Here is a 23111-nt window from a genome sequence, read left to right on the forward strand (position 1 = left end):
TAAAAATATTTTCTGCATTACTGCATGAAGCATCTATATAAGTTAAATCTAAATAAAAGGAGGCATTAATCTATAGGTGTTAACATTTCCATAGGTGAGGGCTATATCCTACTGCAATAAAAAAAGAGAAAATTACTAGGTTTGTTATTTTTTGCACTTAGCAACTTCAGAATAATCATTGTGCAAAAGAATTTTCTTTTTTCCTACAGAAATGATTAAAATATGTCATTTATTTAAAAATCAACAGTATTTGGCATTCACGCTCTTCTGCAAAGGTCTCATCCAAATATATCCATGTAAACATTTGGCCATGTTTTCTCTCTTCTAGCTGAGTGTTCTGGCACGAATAACCAGCTCTCTCAATATCTTTATTATTATTTCTCCTTAGTCCTACTCCCCTCAAGAATTTTCTTATGTACTCAGCATCTTAAGTTCCAAAGAAAAATGCACAATTTCAGGTCATCTTTAATAAATGATATAAATCCAGGGTCAACAAGACACATTCTTTTTGGCTTGGATCTCTGGTTATGTTGTAGGTCACTTATTTCTAAATATACAGTTTTATATATTTTATCATTTATTATAGCTCAGTCACTCAGTCGTGTCAGACTCTTTGTGATCCTATGGACTGTAGTCCTCTAGGCTCCTCTGTCCATGGGATTTTCCAGGCAAGAATACTGAAGTGGGTTGCCATTTCCTCCTCTAGGGGATCTTTCTGACCCAAGGGTTGAATCCTCATTGCCTGCATCTCCTATGTTGGCAAGCAGATTCTTTACCACTGATCCAACTGGGAAGCCATGGCGGCCATATGTCATAGTTATTAACATTATAATAGCTAACAATATATTTATATAGCTATGAATACATAAAAACATGCAATCCACTCACTGATATTTTAAATATGTAATGTGGGAGACCTGGGTTCGATTCCTGGGTTGGGAAGATCCCCTGGAGGAGAGTATAGCAACCCTCTCTAATATTTTTGCCTGGAGAATCCCCATGGACAGAAGGAGCCTGGCAAGCTACAGTCCATGCAGTCACAAAGAGTTGGACATGACTGAGTGATTAAGAACAGCATACAACATTTATACTACCTCACTATAGCCCATTTCACTATTACTATCATGAATTAATTATGTGAGTGAAGAAGACCTTATTATCAATATATTAATGACAAATATTCACCAACTATTCACAATATATCAGGCAATGTGCTAAATGCTGGGGATATGAACATAATCAGAACAATTGTTCCCACAGAGTCTGAAAATATGTTGAATATTATTTACAATAATTTAAAATATTTTCATTATTTTTATGCCTACTATTGACGTAACAACATCTGCATAAGACATAATTTTTCTTTTAAAATAGCCACAGCATGTTTGCAGGACAGAATATTTGTTCAAGTTTTAAATCACCAAATATTTTTACATTAATTTTCTAATTAATAATGAAAAAAGAAAAAAACTCTGTTCATTCCAATGACCTTAACTTGCTATTTTCAACATAGTCTTTGTAACAAATTACTATAAAATACACTCTCTGATTGGTAGAAGTGGTAAGGAAGGGGCTGCAAGTTGGAAAGATAACTAAATCTTGGTAGCCAGACATGTTCCCTAAGGCATATATCAAAGTTGATCTCTCAGAGAGGTTGACATGACATTTTTGATATGACAATCAGATCTTTAGGTACAGTCATACTTTAGGTCCAGCTACATCCCAGCTCATCCTTCCCATCATTTTCTTGTACAGCCTTGAGTCACATGATATCGTATCCTTCCAAAAAATCTCCCCTTTTTCTTAACTAGTTTGAGATTTTTGACACTATTTTGCAATAACTTTAAATGAAGTTTTCACATGAGTAATGAAGTTATTAAAAGAATAATCTATAAAAATATCACTATGTTTTACTCCTGAAACTAGTGTAATATTATAAATCAACCAAAATTCAAAGAAGGAAATATATATTACTACAGGATTCATCTTGCATTTGATACGTACAATTAACATAACAAACCCAAAGTCTATTCATTCGATACTGTGACTTAAACAATAGTGTCTTAGAACTGTTAAAATGTGGTAACATTAATTCATGTGAATATTCATTATATACAGACTTAATTGAACACCTACTTAGTTCATGCACTGTACTAGACACTGGGGATGCACGTGCCCTTTTTATTTTTCAATCAAATACTGGAGACTCCCCTGGTTAATATTAGTTTTCCTCCAGAAGGAGGTAAGGAGAAAAAGGTTCTAAAAGCATATCTCCCAACAAAAGAATTTTAAAATTATTCTTATCATTAATTCATATTTTAGAGAAATCTAAAATGAACTAATTAATATAAATTTATTAAAAACATTAGTCATCAGACTACTCAGTGATAAGCTGAGTCCCATGTATTGGATGTCTTGTAAAATTGATGTATTTCTTCAAGTAGCATTTTTTTCCTTGTCCATTAGTCAGATTTTGCATACTTGACAAAGTGACTTTTTTAAGCTTAGATTATATTTATGTATGGTTTCGTTTTCAAATTAAACTTGATTTTCTTCTTTATTACTAAATCAAACTAAAAATTAATTTTCAATTTTGCACTGCCTCCATTATGCCCATTTTAATTAAAATGAAAGAAAGATGAACAAACCTATGAACATAGAGGTTCAAAATGTCATTGATTATATATGAGTATTGACATTTGAAAATTCCTTCAGAGTGCCAAGAAAAGTTAGTGAAATTATGAGGATATAGAGGAGAAGCTTTAATCTCCTATTCCTGAAGCTAGAGTTTTAGTAACCTCCAATTCCCAGTTTTCCCATCTTCAAAGGGAGGATCTCATAGTCTTCTAGAGAGGATTAAATGACATTATTTAAGCATGATCTAAACACAAACCTTTTCCTTTCAAGTTGTGTTTATTAACTATCTCTTTTCAGTGTGGACCTCTGAAGTTTACAGTCATCACCATTTGTTTCACAACTACAGCGAAAAAAACATTTTACAAATATTTTTAAGCTTTTTAAAGTATCTTTTTCCTGCACCATTAAAGAAGTTATCCTTGATGCTCACCCCTAATTTTGCTAGAACTGAATTATGTGCACTTATTATACCTGCTTGTTGCTGTTGTTCAGTAGCTAAGTTGTGTCTGACTCTTTGTGACCCCATGAACTGCTGCACACCAGGCTTCTCTGTCCTTCACTGTCTCCCAGAGTTCGCTCAAACTCATGTCCAACGCGTCAGTGATGCCATTCAACCATCTCATCCTCTGTCACCCACTTCTCCTATTGCCCTCAATTTTTCCCAACATCAGGGTCTTTTCCAAAGAGTACTTATATCTTTATAAGTATTAACTTTGCCCAGTAAACTTTCTGTTATCTTCTGTCCTCCTTTTAATAGACAATTTTGTTCATAGCAACAAGGAATATATTTCTGTTTGTATAGCACATATAGAAGGGGCTTAATAAACATTTGCTAAATTAATAAATGTTGTCCCTGACCGCAACAGATTCGCAATCATGTAGGGTGATATACATGTCTATTACACATGAATATAACATCAATCCGTCAGTTAGATTGTACCATAGTATCTGGCATATATAAATCTATTTATTCTACATGAATAGAAACTCTTTGATGGGAAGGTTCATGTTATACTCATCTTTGTATCCCCAAAGTCCGGCATAGTGGCTAACATATGTGTAAGATTTGCCAAATATGCTTCTTCAGTTCAAGAGAATTCTGTGTGTGTACACACACACATATACATAAAATAAAGTGGGCACTTAGAACTTGGGAAGATACTGCTCCTAGCTTTGGACTCAAAATAATTCAAGGGGTTAAAGTGGCAACTAAATGCATCACTTGAATATTCATATAGTCCAGACAACCATTGATAAATGACCCTTGTTTCTGTGAGTGGGATTAATTGAAATTAAAATATTTTATAAATAATTATGCTGGAAATAAACATAAAATATTTAGGCACAGTGGCATAGGGCTTTGATGAGTAAAATACAGAGCAATAAATTGGCCTGAGAAATATAGCTGATGTATCAGAAAAAAATAAATTTATAGGTTAGATTGGAGAACAAAGGCAAGAGTGGAGTTAGTTCATGTTTAAAAATATGTCAAATGATGACAGAATAACATTGAAACATGTATATTACCATATATGAAATAGATCACCAGTCCAGGTTCAACGCACGAGACAGGGCGCTCAGGGCCAGTGCACTGGGATGACCCTGAGGGATGGGATGGGAGGGAGGTGGGAGGATGTTCAGAATGGGGGACACATGTATACCCATGGCTGATCCATGTCAATGTATGGCAAAAAAACACTACACCATTGTAAAGTGATTAGTCTCCAATTAAAATAAATTAATTAATTTAGAAAAACAGACAGGGAACTATATTTAATGTCTTATAATAACCTACAGTGAAAAAGAATCTGAAAAAGAATATCTAGATCTATCTATCAATCACCTATCTGTATATATAAAACTGAATCACTTTGCGATACACCTGAAATATTGTAAATCAACTCTACTTCAGTTAAAAAACAAAGAATGATTAAAACAAACAAACAAACAAAAAAATGTCAAATGATAGTGTCTCTCCATGTATCTATCTGAAAATCAATCAAGATAGCCATAAAATAAAGATTCTCATCCACATGTTATAGGTACTGTACTTTATGTTAATATATAATGACAAATATAATTGTAAATTACCTAACTATTTTACATAATTTTATCAAGTGTTTTTAAGCATGAATAATTGTCCAAGAATATAATGATTTGAGGATAAATAAATTCAAAGATGAAGAAGAGATCAAATAACTTGCAATCATCTTTTTTATGTTCACTGAAACAGAGGTACTATCACTTTCAACAGACAAGGACAACACAAGATATTTTTTTCCAAAGATAATATTATGTTCCGAATTTCCACAGTCTGACAAATCCTCTTTTTGGTAGGGATTAAAGTTCTTATTCTCTACTTACATTACCTCTCTGTATTATTTTCCAACAGAATCCTCCAAGCTAAGGCCCAAATTCAAATTATAGAAAATACAAAACTAGGAAATAATATAAATTTTATGTTCATGATAATTTCACAGAATACATTTCCTCAGTAGTAAGCACCTCTGAATTTTCTCCTAAAATTGTCCCTCCATAGATGATCATTGTTCATCATGATTTCAAAGCACTTTAAAAATTATAATAAAAGTTAATTCCTGGGTTCAAGCAAAGGGAAAATTTTTAGTTTTCTATATTCTTACCTATCTATTCTGTAACTTGGGTGCCTCTTACTGATTTACTTAGCTTATTATTAGTCCACTTAACTCACCTCTTGGTTGCCTACTCACCCAGTTCTTCAATAGATGTTTCTTTGTTTGTCACCCAGCTTCTCTTGTTGCCAACTAATATATCATCTTCCATCTGTTTAAATTTCTATGTTCTTTCTGGCACATCTCCGCCTCCAGATTCCCTCCCAGCCACCTACCTTGCTGCCCTTCCATCTGCTAGCATGACTAGTGTCTTATTAACCTGTTCCCAACCTAAACTGTTTCCAAATTTCTACTAAATTTCATCAAAAGTTTATCTCTTAAAGGATTTTGTGATGGCAATAATTATTTATAATCATACAATCTTGGAGCAGAAAGGGAAGTTAAAAGCCAAAACATTCAAACATGCATTTAACATTTTAATTCTTCTACCTGTTAAATTCATTTACTGTTCTCAGCTTCTTCAATGATAACGTTTTGAAGGAATAGTGCACACTAATGAAAGATATCACCAATGTCTTTTCATATATATTCTTCTGCACACTGCTTCTGTATGGCTCAATTCTTCTTAGTTTTATGGTTAAGTGCATTTGTTATTATTCCAAAGATTTGCACTCACTGATTACTAACAACCTTTTCTTAAAGACCACATTCTCAAGACAGTTCAATTCAATATTTAGGCTTAATGTAGCAGAAATATTTTTGTTTAAGATGACATATAGCTGCCTACTGAATGTCAAAGATGTCATGTAAACAACACTAGCATTGGATAATTACAGTTTCAGAAATTGATATTTAAGGAGCATAAGGTAGCATTTCCCTATGATATTGATTTAGTTGCTTGATGTGTGTGTGTGTGTGTGTGTGTGTGTGTGTGTGCATGCTCAGTCCCTTCAGTCATGTCCAACTCTCTGCAACCCTGTGCAATATAGCCTGCTAGAATTCTCATCTATGGGATTCTCCAGGAAAGATGATTGGAGTGAGTTGTCATGCCCTCCTCCAGGGGAATCTTCTTGAACCAGAGAACAAATGCCCATCTCCTGCATTTAGTACACTGCAGGTGAATTCTTTACCCACTGAGACACTTGTACTTATTTTCATATAGCAGATATAACATATTACAAAGAAGAAAAGAAAAGAAGTGAAAGGTAAAGGAGAAAGGAAAAGATATACCCAACTGAATGCAGAGATCCAAATAGCAAGGACAGATTAAAAAAGCTTTCTTAAGTGAACAATGCAAAGAAATAGAGGAAAATATAGAATAGGAAAAACTAGAGATTTCTTCAAGAAAATTAGAGATACCATTAGGGAACATGCCATGCAAGTTCAGTTCAGTTCAGTTGTTCACTCATGTCCGACTCTTTGTGACCCCATGAATTGCAGCATGCCAGGCCTCCCTATCCATCACCAACTCCCAGAGTCCACCCAAACCCATGTCCATTCTGTTGGTGATGCCATCCAACCATCTCATCCTCTGTTGACCCTGTTTCCTCTTGCCCTCAATCTTTCCCAGCATCAGGGTCTTTTCAAACGAGTCAGCTTTCTGCATCGGGTGGCCAAAGTATTGGAGTTTCAGCTTCAACATCAGTCCCTTCAATGAACACCCAAGACTGATCTCCTTTACGATGGACTGATTGGATCTCTTTGCAGTCCAAGGGACTCTCAAGAGTCTTCTTCAACACCACAGTTCAAAAGCATCAATTCTTAGGCACTCAGCTTTCTTCACAGTCCAACTCTCACATCCATACATGACCACTGGAAAAACCACGGCAAAAACAAGACTGGGAGCTGACTGTGGCTCAGATCATGAACTGATCTTCCTCATTGCTAAATGCAGAATTAAATTGAAGAAAGTGCGGAAAACCACTAGACCATTCACACATGACCTAAATCAAATCCCTTATGACTATACAGTGGTAGTGAGAAATAGATTTAAGGGACTAGATCTGATAGACAGAGTGCCTGATGAACTATGGATGGAGGTTCATGACATTGTACAGGAGACAGGGAGCAAGACCATCCCCATGGAAAAGAAATGCAAAAAGGCAAAATGGTTGTCTGATGAGGCCTTACAAATAGCTGTGAAAAGAAGGGAAGCAAAAAGCAAAGGAGAAAAGGAAAGATATACCCATTTGAATGCAGAGTTCCAAAGAATAGCAAGGAGAGATAAGAAAGCCTTTCTCATTGATCAATGAAAAGAAATAGAGGAAAACAATAGAATGGGAAAGACTAGTGATCTCTTCAAGAAAATTAGAGATACCAAGGGAACATTTCATGCAAAGATGAGCTCAATAAAGGACAGAAATAGTATGGACCTAACAGAAGCAGAAGATATTAAGAAGAGGTGGCAAGAATACACAGAAGAACTGTACAAAAAAGATCTTCACGACCCAGATAATCACGAAGGTGTGGTCGCTCACACTCACCTAGACCTGGACATCCTGGAATGTGAAGTCAGGTGGGCTTTAGGAAGTGTCACTGCAAACAAAGCTAGTGGAGGTGATGGAATTCCAGTCAAGCTATTTCAAATCCTAAAAGATGATGCTGTGAAAGTGCTCCACTCAATATATCAGTAAATTTGGAAAACTCAGCAGTGGCCACAGGACTGGAAAAGGTCAGTTTTCATTCCAATCCCAAAGAAAGGCAATGCCAAAGAATGCTCAAACTACCACACAATTGCACTCATCTCACAAGCTAGTAAAGTAATGCTCAAAATTCTCCAAGCCAGGCTTCAGCAATACATGAACCATGAACTTCCAGATGTTCAAGCTGGTTTTAGAAAAGGCAGAGGAACCAGAGATCAAATTGTCATGCAAAGATGGGTACAATAAAGGACAGAAACAGTAAGGATCTAACAGAAGTAGAAGATATTAAGAAGAGGTGGAAAGCGTACACAGAAGAACTATACAAAAAAAGTTTTAATGACTTAGATAATCTTGATGGTATGGCCACACACCTAGAGTCAGACATTTTGGAGTGTGAAGTCAAGTGGGCCTTAGGAAGCATTACTACGAACAAAGCTAGTGGAGGTGATGGAATTCCAGTTGAGCTATTGCAAATCCTGAAAGATGATGCTGTGAACTGCTGCACTCAATACATATGCCAGCAAATTTGGAAACCTCAGCAGTGGCCACAGGGCTGGAAAAGGTCAGTTTTCATTCCAATCCCAAAGAAAGACAATGCCAATGGATGTTCAAATAACTGTGCAAGTGTGCTTGTTTCACATGCTAGCAAGGTAATTCTCAAAATTCTTCAAGCTAGGCTTCAACAGTATGTGAACTGAGAATTTCCAGATGTATAAGCTAGATTTAGAAAAGGCAAGGAGCCAGAAATCAAATTGGCAACATTTGTTTGATCATAGAAAAAGCATAAGAATCTGAGAAAAAAAACATCTGATTCATTGACTTTGTTAAAACCCTTGACTGTGTGGATCATGACAAACTGTGGAAAATTCTTAAAGAGATGGGAATACCAGATCATCTTATCTGCCTCCTGAGAAACCAGTCTACAGGTCAGAAGCAACAGTTAGACCCAGATATGGAACAATGGACTGGTTCCAAATTGGGAAAGGAGTACGTCAAGGCTGTATATTTTCACCCTACTTATTTATCTTCTCTGCAGAATACATCATGCGAAATGCCAGGCTGGATGAATCACAAGCTGGAATCAAGATTGCTGGGAGAAGTATAAACAATCTCAGATATGCAGGTGATACCACCACCCTAATGTCAGAAGAGGAGCCTCTTGATGAAGGTGAAAAGGAGAGTGTAAAAGATGGCTTAAAACTCAATATTCAAAAAACGAAGATCATGGCATCCAGTCCCTTCACTTCATGGCAAATAGATGGGGAAAAAAATGGAAACAGTAGCAGATCTTATTTTCTTGGTTTCCAAAATCCCTATGGATGGTGACTGCAGCTATGAAATTTGAAGATGCTTGCTCCTTGGAAGAGAAGCTATGACAAATCTAGACAGCATATTAAAAAGCAGTTAAATCACTTTGCCAACAAAGGTCCATTTAGTCAAAGTGATGGTTTTTCCAGTAGTCATGTACAGATGTGAGAGTTGAACCATGAAGAAGGCTGAGTGCTGAAGAATTGATGCTTTCAAACTGTAGTGTGTGAGAAGACTCTTGAGAGTCTCTTGGACAGCAAGGAACTCAAATCAGTCAATCCTAAAGAAAATCAACCCTGAATATTCACTGTAAGGACTGATGCTGTAGCTGAAGCTCCAATACCTTGGCCATCTGATGTGAAGAGCCCAACTCTTTGGGAAAGATCCTCATGCTTGAAAACATTGAAGGCAGGAGGAGAAGAGGATGAGATAGTTGGATGATTTCACTGACTCAGTGGACATGAGTTTTAGCAAATTCCAGGAGACAGTGAAGGACAGGGAAACCTGGTGTGCTGCAATTCACAGGGTCACAGAGTTGGACACTATTTAGTGACTGAACAGCAACAAGTTAAAGCAGACTCAGGAAAATATTTAAAACGTTAGACCTGTATACATTGTTATGAGACTTAGAACTAATTGTTTACTTACATTTCTAGAATAATATCCTTCCTTTTCTAACTACATCTCAGAAGAGAATTGAGCTTGTACTTACAGGAAGTTCACTGAGAAATTTCCCTTAAATTAAATAATATTGTAGTGGAGCAGGATATACAGGATCTTTTAGGACAGGCACTTCCACATATCCTCTGCTTTAGCTCCTCTCTGGAGTACCCTTAGATTACAGTATCTGATGCACATTTCCTGAGTTGTTTTACAGATGTGAAACCCCTCCCCGTCCCCATTAAATAGAAGATGTTAACTACTTGATGACCATGGGAACATAACCCCCATGCCTACTAGAGCCTGAGGATTGATAATGCCAACTCCTGTGATTAATACCTCACTATTAGCAAATCAGAGAATTGTGCATGAGTTGATCACATCCCTATAATCCCCCTCCCTCCCCTGGCTTTTAAAAATGCTTTGCTACTCACTTGCTGCCTTCAAAATGGAGGAAGGGCAGCCTCCAGAAGCTGAGAACAGCCTTCAGCTGAAAGCTAGCAAAGAAAATGGAACCTTAAGTCTAGAAATGGAACAGAATTCTGCCAACATCTTGCATGAACTTGGAAGTAGATTCACCTCATAGTCTCCAGAAAGGAATTTGTGCAGCCAACACGTTGATTTAAGCCTTATGATACTCAAGCAGAGAATCAGGTGAGCCAACTGTGCCTGGACTTCCAACTACAGAACTATGAGCTAATATATTTGTGATATTTGAAAAAAAAAAAATGTTTTGTTGAATCTTTCTGGGAGTTCTAGATTTGGTGGAACATAAACCACCTGTTTCCTTTCATGGCCCTGCAATAAACCCTTTCTCTGCTCCAAACTCCAACATTTTGGTTTGTTTGGTTTCACTGTGCATTGGGCACACAAACTTGCTCTAACAATATAGCATTTTAATAAAAAGATAGTGATTTGAGAAAGACTTGACTGATTTATTTTAAACACTAGGAGTATAATACTTCTAAAGATATGTCAATTAACATTAAAGATGTTTAGTTTTTCAAGTTTGTTTTTATACATTTTATTATTACCTAGGTATTGTAAAGCCAACAGATCTGGTGATGACAGACATTGAAAAAAAATAGCTTTTATACTTACAAATCCCGAGAAGGCAGCATATGCTTGGGGACATACAGGGAATTGTGGGAATAATGAGGGTTTGGTCAGAAGGCAGTCGGAGAAGGGCAACAGTGGGCATGAGCCTCTACAGTATTATGCTTTTCTCAGTAAGGATGCAAGATAAAAGTGGATTTGGGATTGGCCAGTTTGAATTATTTCAGGGAGCCCTGGGGCATTGTGGGCTTCCCTTGTGGCTCAGATGGCAAAGAGTCCGCCTGCAATGTGGGATACCTGGGTTCAATCCCTGGGTTGCAAAGATCCCCTGGGGAGGGGAAAGGCTACCCACTCCAGTATTCTGGCCTGGAGAATTCCATGAACTGTATAGTCCATGGGGTTGCAAAGAGTTGGACACAACTGAGCAACTTTCACTTTCACTGGGGCATTGTGGCTGTAGTTAGTGGTCTGGTACTTCTCCCTGGAACAATTAAGAAGGAACAAGTGGCTAGATGTGAGAACTCTAATAAAGAAGGTGGTTGAGGTAGGGCTTTGGAATGATGGGTTTGTACTTGAAAAGGGAATGTGAGGGCCAATGGCTTACTAACTCCCATTATTGGCTCACTTTGGGAGGCACAGGCCCTCCAGGGTCAGCAAGGCAAAGCATCAGAATACAGAAAAAAATGTACGGTTAAAGTAATATTTAACTCAGGATTAGCAACCATTAATAAGAAAAGTTGAGAATTCATCTGATTCAGAGGTTATAAATATCTTTAGCTTTGAAAGCCTCCAGTATGATTAAACAATGTCTGTGAGTATCCTGCCCAGTGATTGTTAGGTCTAGGTCTAAACATTTTATTCTGCAGGTTAAAGTCTTAATAACTGGCTCCCACCTTGTTTATTCTCAGTTCCACCTATCCAGTTCCTCTATTTCAGTCCTGACACAAGAATATATAGTATTAATTTTCATTTCCACATGTTTATGGATATTATTCTCTTGGACTCCATTTAAAAACTCTGAGCCTAGTTCCTCCTTTCTCCTGTGACACTGAAACATTTAACAAAATATTTTGGGTGTTATGCTCTAATTTTTCCTTGCATTTGAATTAATTTGTTTTACTGAAAGCATAGCCCTTCATCTTTTTCTGCATCTAAAGCAAGTATTGAGCAAAAGCACACAAGAAGACCTTAATAAATGCTTCTTCATTGCACTGAGTTGTCTTGTAAGGTTAAAAGTGATTAAGAAACAATAAATAACGGGGTTAATGGGTAAAATGTTTATTTATAATCAGAGGAAATAAATTGGTGAAACATGCATGAAGCTATGTTAAAATGACACAACCATTGGAGTCAGCTCCTAAAAGCATATATGAAAGGAAAGTGCTTCATAAGCTATAATTTCTTAGGGAAAATATTTTAAGGAGGAACTGATTTTATCATTTTCTCCAATGGAAGAAAAAATAATATGAAATCTCTTGGTATCATTCTTTGTCATAAATTTATATTTGAAAAAATTTCTGTATATTAAAAGTTATTAATACCTCTCTAGGTATTAAAGAAACCTACAGAGAATTACCTTGCCATGTAAAAAACTCAGATTTAATCAGTTTGTATGTGTGTTTTAGGCTTGGAAAATGGGCTTATCATCTCTCATCTTTCACTCTTGCGTAAAGGATTCATAACTTTTCTACAATCTTAGTCAATACTGAATATAGTATAGATAGATGGATACAGTTTTCTTCTTAGATTTATTATGATGTACATGTTAACATTCCTTATTAATATATTTATTATTAATAAATAGGGTATTTATTCCCTACAACAAAATTGTCTGCTTATCATTTTTAAATATTCTTCTCAACTGATTTCTTAGTCTACTAAGTCACCTTTAAAGTTCCTTTTTTAAGCTAAATTACAAAATCTTATATTAGTGAATCATATTTCAGAAATCTTATAAATTTATTTTTAGAGGTATTAATAATATATATCAATTACGAATTAAATTTATTTTTTTCAAAAAGTTTACATTTGATGTTTCACTTTCCATTTTCTCTCTTTCCTTTTTATTATATCCTTTTTATATCTTCAGTTTCCTTTCCAGTTGAATTTAACATGATTATACTTTGCCATGGTAATCATTATCTAAATTCATTTATGGTATTTTACCTCATATGTTGTGGTTGATTTTCAAGTATTCTCATTAATCTCTTGCTAGTTTCTCCTACTTGACAACCTATAAAAATTAGTTGCAGCTAATGTGGAACTTGGGAACTGAGCACATCTCATTCTAGATTCCCCTCACATGACCTAGGGAATATTCTTTATGGAAACCATCAGATATTTTCAGTGAGACTGAATAATGGCTTGAGTTGAGACTAGAACAATGACAAAGAGGCTTAGATAAGTACAAGTGAAGAACTACATGAACCCCTTTGTCTATACAATTGTCCCACGTTGGCTCATTAATTTTACTGCTATGGTCTTGTCACCCAGCATGGAGGCTTTTCTACTGTCACTTCAACTAGCTCCAACAAGTAGCATTGCCATTATATTCTTCACTTGGAATTTAGTATGTCAATGCAATAAGTACATTATTAAGTACATTTATTATTACAAATACATTAAGTTTCTGTCCCCTCCATTCTTTCTCATTTTCTTTCAGATTCCATTTTACTAGCTTTTGGGGGACCTCACCCAGAAGGCATTTAAACAGAACTGACTACCATGACTCAGCAGTGGGAGACACCTCTCCGTCCTTTCTTTCCCTCCCTAAGGAAAAGCTTCACTCCATGTGTGAGTGTACTTTATGTACCTAAACTAGATGAGCTTGGAAGATTTAAACGTGCTGTACAGTCCTGGGAACCCAGAGCCACACACCACCGCCAGACAGTTGACAGGAGAGCCAAGGAACAAAGTAACACTGTAGCAAAATTGAAATCCACTGTGAAATGCTTGAAGGGTATCTTTCCTGTGATCTTACTATGAGTGCTCTATATTTCCTTTTTATTTTTAATAAATAATCCCTATCTTACCAAAAATATTTGGCCTTATCTATCACTGATTTTTTTTTAATTTAAGGTTTTTTTAATTTCTTTTATTTTTTTGCCACGCCATGTGGCATGTGGGATCTTAGTTCCCCAACCAAGGATGGAACCCATGCCGCCTGCAGTGGAAGTTTGGAGTCCTAACCACTGGACCACCAGGGAAGTCCCTATCACTGGTTCTTGATAGATTATTTAGCAAACACATTTTTTAAAACTTAACATTAATTAACATACTTGAGTAGATAATGTTATATTATCTACCTTATATGACATACATGTTATATGGCATATATTATGTTTTATAAATTATATATTGTATGTACATATGTGTGCATATATGCATTTGTGTATACCTATAGATATACTAATAGTATAAATGTTAGTGAAAAGCATCTTTTAAAAATGTACATATCTAGAGTTTCTTACTGAATATTTGTTAATGATATTTTCCCACCCTAAAGAAAGGTTTAAAAATGTATTTCATAGTGCACATAACCTGCATTTTTATTCACTATTTTCATGGTATTTAAGCAAGCAGATTTAATTCACAAAGACTGGCAAATATAGCAGAATACAGAGCTATGTTTTTCAGTTTTACAGAGTTTTTTAAAATTTAATTTGGCTTTTATATAATGAGTTCTGCAATCCTATAAGCTTAATTTTTTAAACACCAAGAAAGAAATACAACTTTTTTTTTTTTGTTATGGAGGGGGAGCATACATTTTGAAATCTGTCATCTATATATTCTTTTTGGAGTAGGGCATTCTGGACAAGAGGGGGAAAAAGAGAATACCACAGGTAGAAGTCAGACTGTTTTGTTTCTGACAACAAGGTCTTTCTTCAAGGACAAGCTATTCCAAATTATTTTAATTCCATCTGTTTCATTTGTATGCAACACAGTATCTCAAGTGCTTTCCTCTGCTTCTGGGGAAAGGAGTGAGCATTTTTGGTGTTTATCAACATTTTTTACCATAATTTGAAAATACTGACATTAAGGAAACAATAAGAGCCAAAGGAATACCAGCCCTGCTAAAACTTCTCCACAGAAGGTAATTTTTATTGATTCCACTCACACTCGGGGTGCCGCCCCTCCCCAATTTGCAGGTTTCAGTCTATCTGAGACACACACATCTGAGCTATGGTACAGTCTTGAAAAGCTTTTGCGTGCAAAAAAATAAAATACCCTGTGGCACAAATACTGTCAAAAATATAGGATAAAATCAGCCTTCAATTAACATAACAATTGAGAATCCCGACACTGCATCGCAATATTGAGGTGTAAGTCAGTCCTACTAACACTGCATCATCCTTATCCGAATTCAGCACATTTTCGCTTGCAATTTTCTAACCCAGAGGAAAACGTTGGACTTACCACATATGTTGAATTATCTGTCGTTCTGAGTACAGTATTTATTGCAAACTGTCCATTTGAATGAATGCGGCGACAGTTACACCACAGTACGCTTCTCTCCTGCTGCAGAAAGCAAGTTAAAAGGACTTCAAGCTGTGACCTCAGAGGCAGGCACAGCCGCTCCCATCCTTCAGCCAACCTTCTGGGGAGAGCAGGTTAGATGACAGTAAAGCTGGCTCGCTACATAGCAATACTTTCAAATAAAGCATTCTGTGCTGGGAGCTGGGGGATTTACATCCAAATTCAGCTGGCTAGAGTCAATGCTGCTTCTATGCCTGAAAATATTAAGCATTTCACTGCAGTCACTTAATGCAAGAAACTATCTGAGGCGACTTCACAAACCCTGTCATTCTGTTCAGAGACTAAAGAATGAGCACCGCATGCATAATTCATGCATTAAAATCTTCAATGCACTTCCTGTAGTCCCTGTTCTATCCAGTAATGGGCTATTGATCACCTCATCGCTAAGACAATTGGAGCTCCGCGATTGGTTTATTTCCACAAATAAAATTACAACCTAAATCACAGGCAGAAACCTCCAACCCTGCAGCATCCACTGGGGTAAAACACTCACATAGCCGGGATGGTATTTGCATATTGCAGAATGTTTAAACTGGACTCTTCCGAGGAAATGCTATAACATCTGTTTACTTTTATTCAAAACACATCATTTCTGCAGATTTAGGCTGATTATTTTATATTAGAAGTGATATATACAGAGTTGATTTTTTCCTATGATTTCTGGAAAATCAACAGGGCTAAACTGAAAATTAAGAAAAAAGAACAATGATGAATTGCTATAAATCATACTCTAGGAGATTTCTATATGGGCTCATTTGAATAACATTTCTTAGAAGATTTTAAGTTAAAAATAATTAATTTTTATTTCAATAATATGGAAGAGGATTCCTTTTTAAAAAATCATCATAGTGAGTACATCATTGTTCATCACACTGACTATTTTGGATCCTGAGCACCTGTATACTGGGTGTGTCAGTAGTTCTGAGAGCCCTTTCTCTCAGAATTTAGGCTCCTAAGAACATGCCATGATTTCTACTAGTCTTTTTTCATTGCCTCAAAAAACGAGTAAGCTTTAAAACTAATTATGCTTTTTATTATGCTAATATTCATCAAGAGAAAACACAGGTAGCATTTTGAAATATCACAGCAGTATTTGGAAAAATTACCATAATGAGAGATCTATGTAAAATGAAATGGCAAATGCTTTTAATGTACAAGAAATGTTTGTCTATGTCCCAAAGTATCTTCACTGTAAAAACTAATTAAACTTTATTCACCAAAGAGGACATATGTTATTAAGATTATTTAGAAGCCTAATACCATGCCTTTCCAAAGCCTTTTCATACATATATACATATATATACTATATACATTTTATATTTTGTATTTACACAGGTACCACATACACAAAAAGGCAATATTTCTGTCTCACCACACCTTGCCATTTGTAAGACCAGAGCGAAACCTTCAAATTCATGCTCAGGACTGGAGTAGAGAATAACTCTCAGAGTATAATCAAGGTTTCGTATATAAAGATTATACTACAGAGAGCAACTCACTCTTGGAGGAAGCATGATAATGGTGATTTTCAGGCAATAAACCAGTTAAAATTTATACCAGCCTGAGAGGGCAGTAGGAGCCCTGATGGCAACAGTAATAGCGTTTAGGGATGGTCAGGGAGATCGTTTTTCCTTCTAAGTGCAATAAGAGCATAATCCTTGCCAGGTCAGTGAAAAAATAGGTACATTGAGCTGATAAAGATTATGCTAAAATGTTCTAAATGTGTCTGAGAAATTAACTCTCCAATTACTATATACATTATATCTTCCGTACTTCTCATTGTTCTGTTGTATCCAACTCAGATTCTATTTGTACATTTAAAAATACATATTGCTTCTAACATAAAAAAATTCAAGTAAACTACAAGTAGACTTTATTTTATAATATTTAATTGAGTAATATTGTTTATTCTTTATAAAAAAGATCTCTAACATTTAAAAGTTTTAGAAGTTATAGCTAAGGATTAATTTCCTGCCAATGACAGGGACGGAATAAAGGGACGAAGTAGGTAATTAAATAAGTAATAAATAGCTAATCCCACTAGGGGATTGTAAGCTATATATATATACATATATGTATTGATTCAGCAATATATATATACACACACACACATGTGTATATATAAGCAATATGTGTGTGTGTGTGTGTGTATATATATATATATGAGACCTCTGTAAGTTAATGATTACTCAAGAAAGCATGTTTGCTTAACTACAAAACAAGAAGGCTTGCTTAGCAATGAAACCATGAGACAGAAGCATGAGACATGCCCCCAAACAATAAACCAATGGAGGCATGATATCCATATCCTGCCCAGTGAGGTCAGTAAGTTAATGATCCCTAGGACATGCTCTCTACACACATTAAAAAACAGTAATTTGTGGACCTAACTTGACCATGTAGGGACAAGGAAACTCCCCTGCTCAAGCTGAAGGAGGAGCTGATGATGGAAGCATGATGTCTACTCAAGAAAGATAAAGAAGTTCTTCTTCCCCTCCTCATTTTCCTTTGATTATAAAACTGTAGCCCAGTAAGTTATCAAGGCATGGCACCCTCTTGCCTGCCCAGTTGTAAACATCAGAAGCATCCTATTATAATAAATCACTTCTTAGCTTTCACTGTGCCTCTTACTGAATCTTTTCTGCCCTGAGACGTGAAGAACTGTGGTACCAGAGTTCTTCAGAGACCCCAAAATGACACCAAATGGTTTCACCAAGAGTTTTATCAATTTAATCATCTAGAAGCAATTTTGTATGAAGATAATGTCTAATTTAAAACTAGTAGAAAAAAAATAAAACTAGTAGAAAATCACAAACATTGAAATTTAGCTTATCATCTATAAGGATACAGTGTACAAGCATTTAGGAGATATAAATTGCTGACAAAACCAAAAATCATTACAAATATAAACATTGGAAATTAATTTAAATTCTCTGAATTGACATGATTCACTAGTGTATAACCAGGTGGATAGGAAAAGCATTAGCTTTGTCCTTCCCTCCTTCTGCAGTGAGTGAGAGGAAAGTCAATATTTTTCTTGCATACAAATTTCCAAGACCCAGATCTAAAATGATGATGACAACTTTGGACCTACTTGGTGAATTTTCAGATTCAACTGTTTTAAATGTGGGGAGAGAACACACACACACAAACACCTCATCAACCTACAGTAGACCAAGATTAGACTCAGCAGAGAAACGTATGGCCTAAGAAAAGCTATGGAGATGGTAAGTCCCTAGGAAATCAGGGTAGGGGAAACCTTGAGGGGAAACCCATGAGTAAAAATAACCAGTTGTACTCCCAGATAAGAAAAAGCCCGAGAAAGTAACAAGAACCTATTTCCATTTTCCAGAAGTCTGACTATGCCTAAGAAACACACTTAACCTATCTTTTCAAGTGTATGGAAAACAGAGAGGTGTCTCTTTTAGATGAATTTGATCTCTTTGCAGATCTAGAGGCTTTCCAATATTTTGAATTTATAATACATGTAAAATATGGAGCAAACTCTGTAATATACAATAGGCTCAATAAATTGAATCAAAAGTTATGAATAAATCAAAACATATTTGGTCAGCTAAATTTGCAATATCTATTAAGATATATATCTAACCTGTCATTTGGAAAAATGCATAATTTATATTCATTTTAAAGATACATAATGCCATGTAGAATTAAGAAAATAAGTTAGTCTGCCAAATTTTCTACATTCCTGAGCTCAAGGGGAGTGGGAGCAGGCTGCATTTATTTTCCAAGATTTAAGACATTATTTCCCCTTTTTTCAAGTTGTCCTAACTATAATATAGTCATCCCCTAATTATAACACATTCATTCAATCAAAGATATTTATTATGTACTTTCTATATGAAATGAATTATGCTACATGCTAGGAAGACAAATATGTATAATGACGGCTTCCAAGATATTCATACTTTAGTGAAAAAAACACATAAAGACATAGATGCCCGGTGATGACTATAATCACTTCTGATATGTGTTAAGGTATGCAAATGAGATAACTACTAAAGCATGCTGCGACTGCCTGCTAAGTAACTGATAGATAAGTGTTATACATGAGGCAGAGCAGTAGAAGAAATTGTGTATTCACCACCTGCTCATGGGGCATTAGGAAATGATTCATGGAGAGCTGATATTTAAATTTAATATTTAAATCTGAGTGGTAAATAAAACTAACATGGGCTATAATGTTTCACAAAGCTGAAATTAAATTCAAACTTTTTGAATCTTTTACCCAGCAGAACTTGAGTCTTCTTGCCCTGCAAAGTAAATCCAAGGATAACACTGAGATGTTGTGAAGAAAAGTGCAACATTTATTGTAAGGCACCAGACAAGGAGTCTGGGGCAGTTAATGCTCAAAAATCTAACACTCCCAGATGAGTTTCAGGTAGCATTTTTAAAGGCAAACCAAGGGAGAGGAGTCCCAGGGTATGTGATCAGCTTATGCACAATTCTCTGATTGGTTGTTGGAGAGGTAACAGGCAATGTCACTGGTTAACATTACCAATCTTCAGCTTCCCATAGATCATGGGCATCAAGTAGTTCTCCCATTTGGTAGGATTTTAGCATCTGTTTAAAAACTTAGGAATTATATTTGAGATACTGTTACCTAGGTAGCTTAGGGAAGAACTAAAGATTCTGTGACTGCCATATGGCTGATTTATTATAAATTGTTATCAGCTCTCCTGGCTCAAAGGACTTACAACATGGTGCAGTGGTAAAGAATTCACCTGCTAATGCACAAGACATCAGAAACATGGATTCGATCTCTGGGTCAGGAAGATCCCCTACAGGAGGAACTGACAAGCCACTCCAGTATTCTTATCTGTAAAATCCCATCGACAGAGGAACCTGGAGAGCTATAGTCCATAGGGTCTCAAAGACATGACTGAGCAAGCATGCACTCCTGCTCAACTGCTACTTTTGTCAGTATATAGTGACAGCTTTGATGCTGGGAAAGATTGAGGGCAGGAGGAGGAGGGGATGACAGAGGATGAGATGGGTGGACAGCATCACCAACTCAATGGACATGAGTTTGAGTAGACTCTGGGAGTTGGTGATGGACAGGGAGGCCTGGTGTGCTGCGGTCCATGGGGTTGCAAGGAGTCGGACACGACTGAGTGACTGAACTGAGCTCATTCACATCTTTTCCATAATTAATTCTTGAGCCAGGCTTTTGTAACTCAGGAGAGACCTGGGAAAATACAGCTTTTCTACAAACAGAAGGCAGGCTGAGAACCTGGGGTAGATATCTGCTGCACGAAGGTGCCATAGGGTCCTACCGTGTTACAAAGTTATGTGACCATGGCATGATACCCATACTCCATGAACATGAGTTTTATCATGTAGAAATCAAGTTAAACCTCTCTTTATCTTTTTGTAAGAATTAAATAAATGGCTTAGACTACAATAATTAAAAATACAATTTTTGTAGTCATGCAGATGAGAGTTTAAATCCCACCTTGATTTCCTCATGTCTAAATAGGAACTTGATTGCCATCACAGAGTTATTAGCAAATTCAAATACTGCAATGTCTTTATGTCACTTAACACAGTTCTGACACAGTAAGGAATTTAGAAATATCAACTTATTTTCTTCCAAATCTGTCTTGAAGGGAAAGTCACTTTTAGTAAGGAGAAAAGCATGCATTTGTGGAGAAACAGGACTTCGCATGACATGCTTGAGAAACTTAAGTATCTATTTTATAATTTTGGATATAATACATATATTTTCAGGTGATGACACAAGATTATACAAAATCTGATAGCAAAATGGTTAAAAATTATGATTCTTTGCAACATTTTTAATACTGTCAAGGGGTTTGAAGCTATTCAACAGAGAAAGAGATATTTAAAGGTTTCACCAGGAGAGTAATATGACTAGGTTTTGTGACTGGAGGATAGATTGCATGCAGTAACAGATTAAAAGAATGTGTTTAATAGAATACCACTTTAGTCCACCAGAAGTGATGAGGGCCTCCACAAAGCAGAAATGATATTCTAGAACTATTTAAACATTAAAGCGGTAGGACTAAGTAGGATTAAAAGACAGGGAGAAATCATGGATGACTTTAAGACGGGCCACTCAATGTACCCCTCCTCTCACCTCTATCCAAAAAAAAAAAGAAGGACCACTGATGTTATGAGAAGATGGTGAGGTAATTAGATTTACAACATTGAATGTAACAAAAAAGAGGTATACCAGGAAACAAGATGAAGAATGGTAAAGAATTGGATACTTATAGAACTTTCATTAGACACTTGGCTAAAGAAGCTATACTTCACTAAATAGGTCTGGGAGTTGTCAGAATTGTTTAAGCTATGGAAGTGGAGAGAACAACTTAGGTTTGAAAGTGTGTAGAGAAAAGAAGGTGGAGGAAGAAATACTGAGATGTAGATAAAATGTACATAAAAGCTTTACATTAAATAAATATCTTGACATCATTAGTAAGTTGACTACAAAAGGGAAAACTGCTAATACATGTTAAACACATATAATAAGGCTAGAACACACTTAGTACTTTAATACACTGATTTAATTTGATGATCACAAAGCTCTTGTGAGACAAGTAGCATTTACCTCCACTTACCAATAAAGCCTCCCACTCAAAGTAAGATTAAGAAATTTGATGAGGTCACATGACCAATGAACAAGTGAGCCTGAAGTCACATCTAGATTTTTCCAAGTATACAATTCACACCCCTTCAACCATATAAAGCTGTTGAACCACTTCCAAGAACTGTCTCTGCTCTTGTGTGTCCCAGAAGACCAACAAATAGTGAGTTTTGTATTAAAAATATATCTGGCAATCACTACTTATTTTAAAAATAAAATAAAAAGTTAAAATATGGAAAACAAGAAATCATTTATTATTGTTCCAAATACGTAATATTTTATAGTGTGTTTGCCATTTCCTTCTCCAGGAGATCTTCTCAACCCAGGGATTGAACCCGGGTCTCCCACATTATAGGCAGATGCTTTACCGTCTGAGCCACCAGGGAAGTCCATATATCTATATACTTATCTCCAAATGCACATTTTATAATTATGTCTAAATTAATTCATGAAGAAGACATTATGATCCCTTTTGGTAGATAAGAAAACAGGCTGAGATAGTCTTAAGTAACTTTTACAAGTTTAGAATGATATAAAGAAAAACACAGAATGAAAATTCCACATGACCAAAGTCCAGATTTATTACACTGTGATTTCCTTTAATAATATTCTTTTAAATTAGCCAAGAAATGAAAGAAACAAAGCTACAACTATCAACATAGATGGAGCTTGCATGCTTAATGCTAGGGGAAAATGCAGAGCTCATTCCTATTACATAAAATTCAAAAATAAGCAAAGTGATAAATATTATATTTTGCCTAAAGATATATGTATATAAGATACATGAAACAAGGTCTGGATATAAATATCAAATTCTGGATTGTACTTACTGCTAAGGAGAGGAACAAGATTATTCTTGGGGAAGAGGAATACAGAGTTTATTTGCATACACTTTTACTTATTAAGCTGGTAGCGGGCACACATCTTTCAGTTAAGGAAAAAAAAATAGCTATAGGGAACAGGTATCCTAACATGTCCCCAAATTTGAGTGACATTGTCCATACAACATTAAAGAGTTCTAATTCCATTAATATATCTCAATATTTCAGC

The 23111-nt window shown here is 35.8% G+C and overlaps 1 protein-coding gene across 2 annotated transcripts in view; it reads right to left on the bottom strand.

The window, feature by feature from the left end:
* Positions 1-23111, bottom strand: part of CNTN1 (contactin 1) — a 403973-nt gene that overhangs the window by 237935 nt on the left and 142927 nt on the right. Inside the window, exon 1 of one of the 2 annotated variants that reach the window (XM_061129819.1) lies at positions 15311-15397. The exons of the other annotated variant lie outside the window; for it this stretch is intronic. The gene's annotated coding sequence lies outside the window, so the exon portion shown is untranslated. Of the gene's footprint in view, positions 1-15310; positions 15398-23111 lie in introns of those variants that run through there. 2 annotated transcript variants of the gene reach the window in all.

The sequence above is a fragment of the Dama dama genome, chromosome 3 (assembly GCF_033118175.1).
Source record: "Dama dama isolate Ldn47 chromosome 3, ASM3311817v1, whole genome shotgun sequence".
NCBI lineage: Eukaryota > Metazoa > Chordata > Mammalia > Artiodactyla > Cervidae > Dama > Dama dama.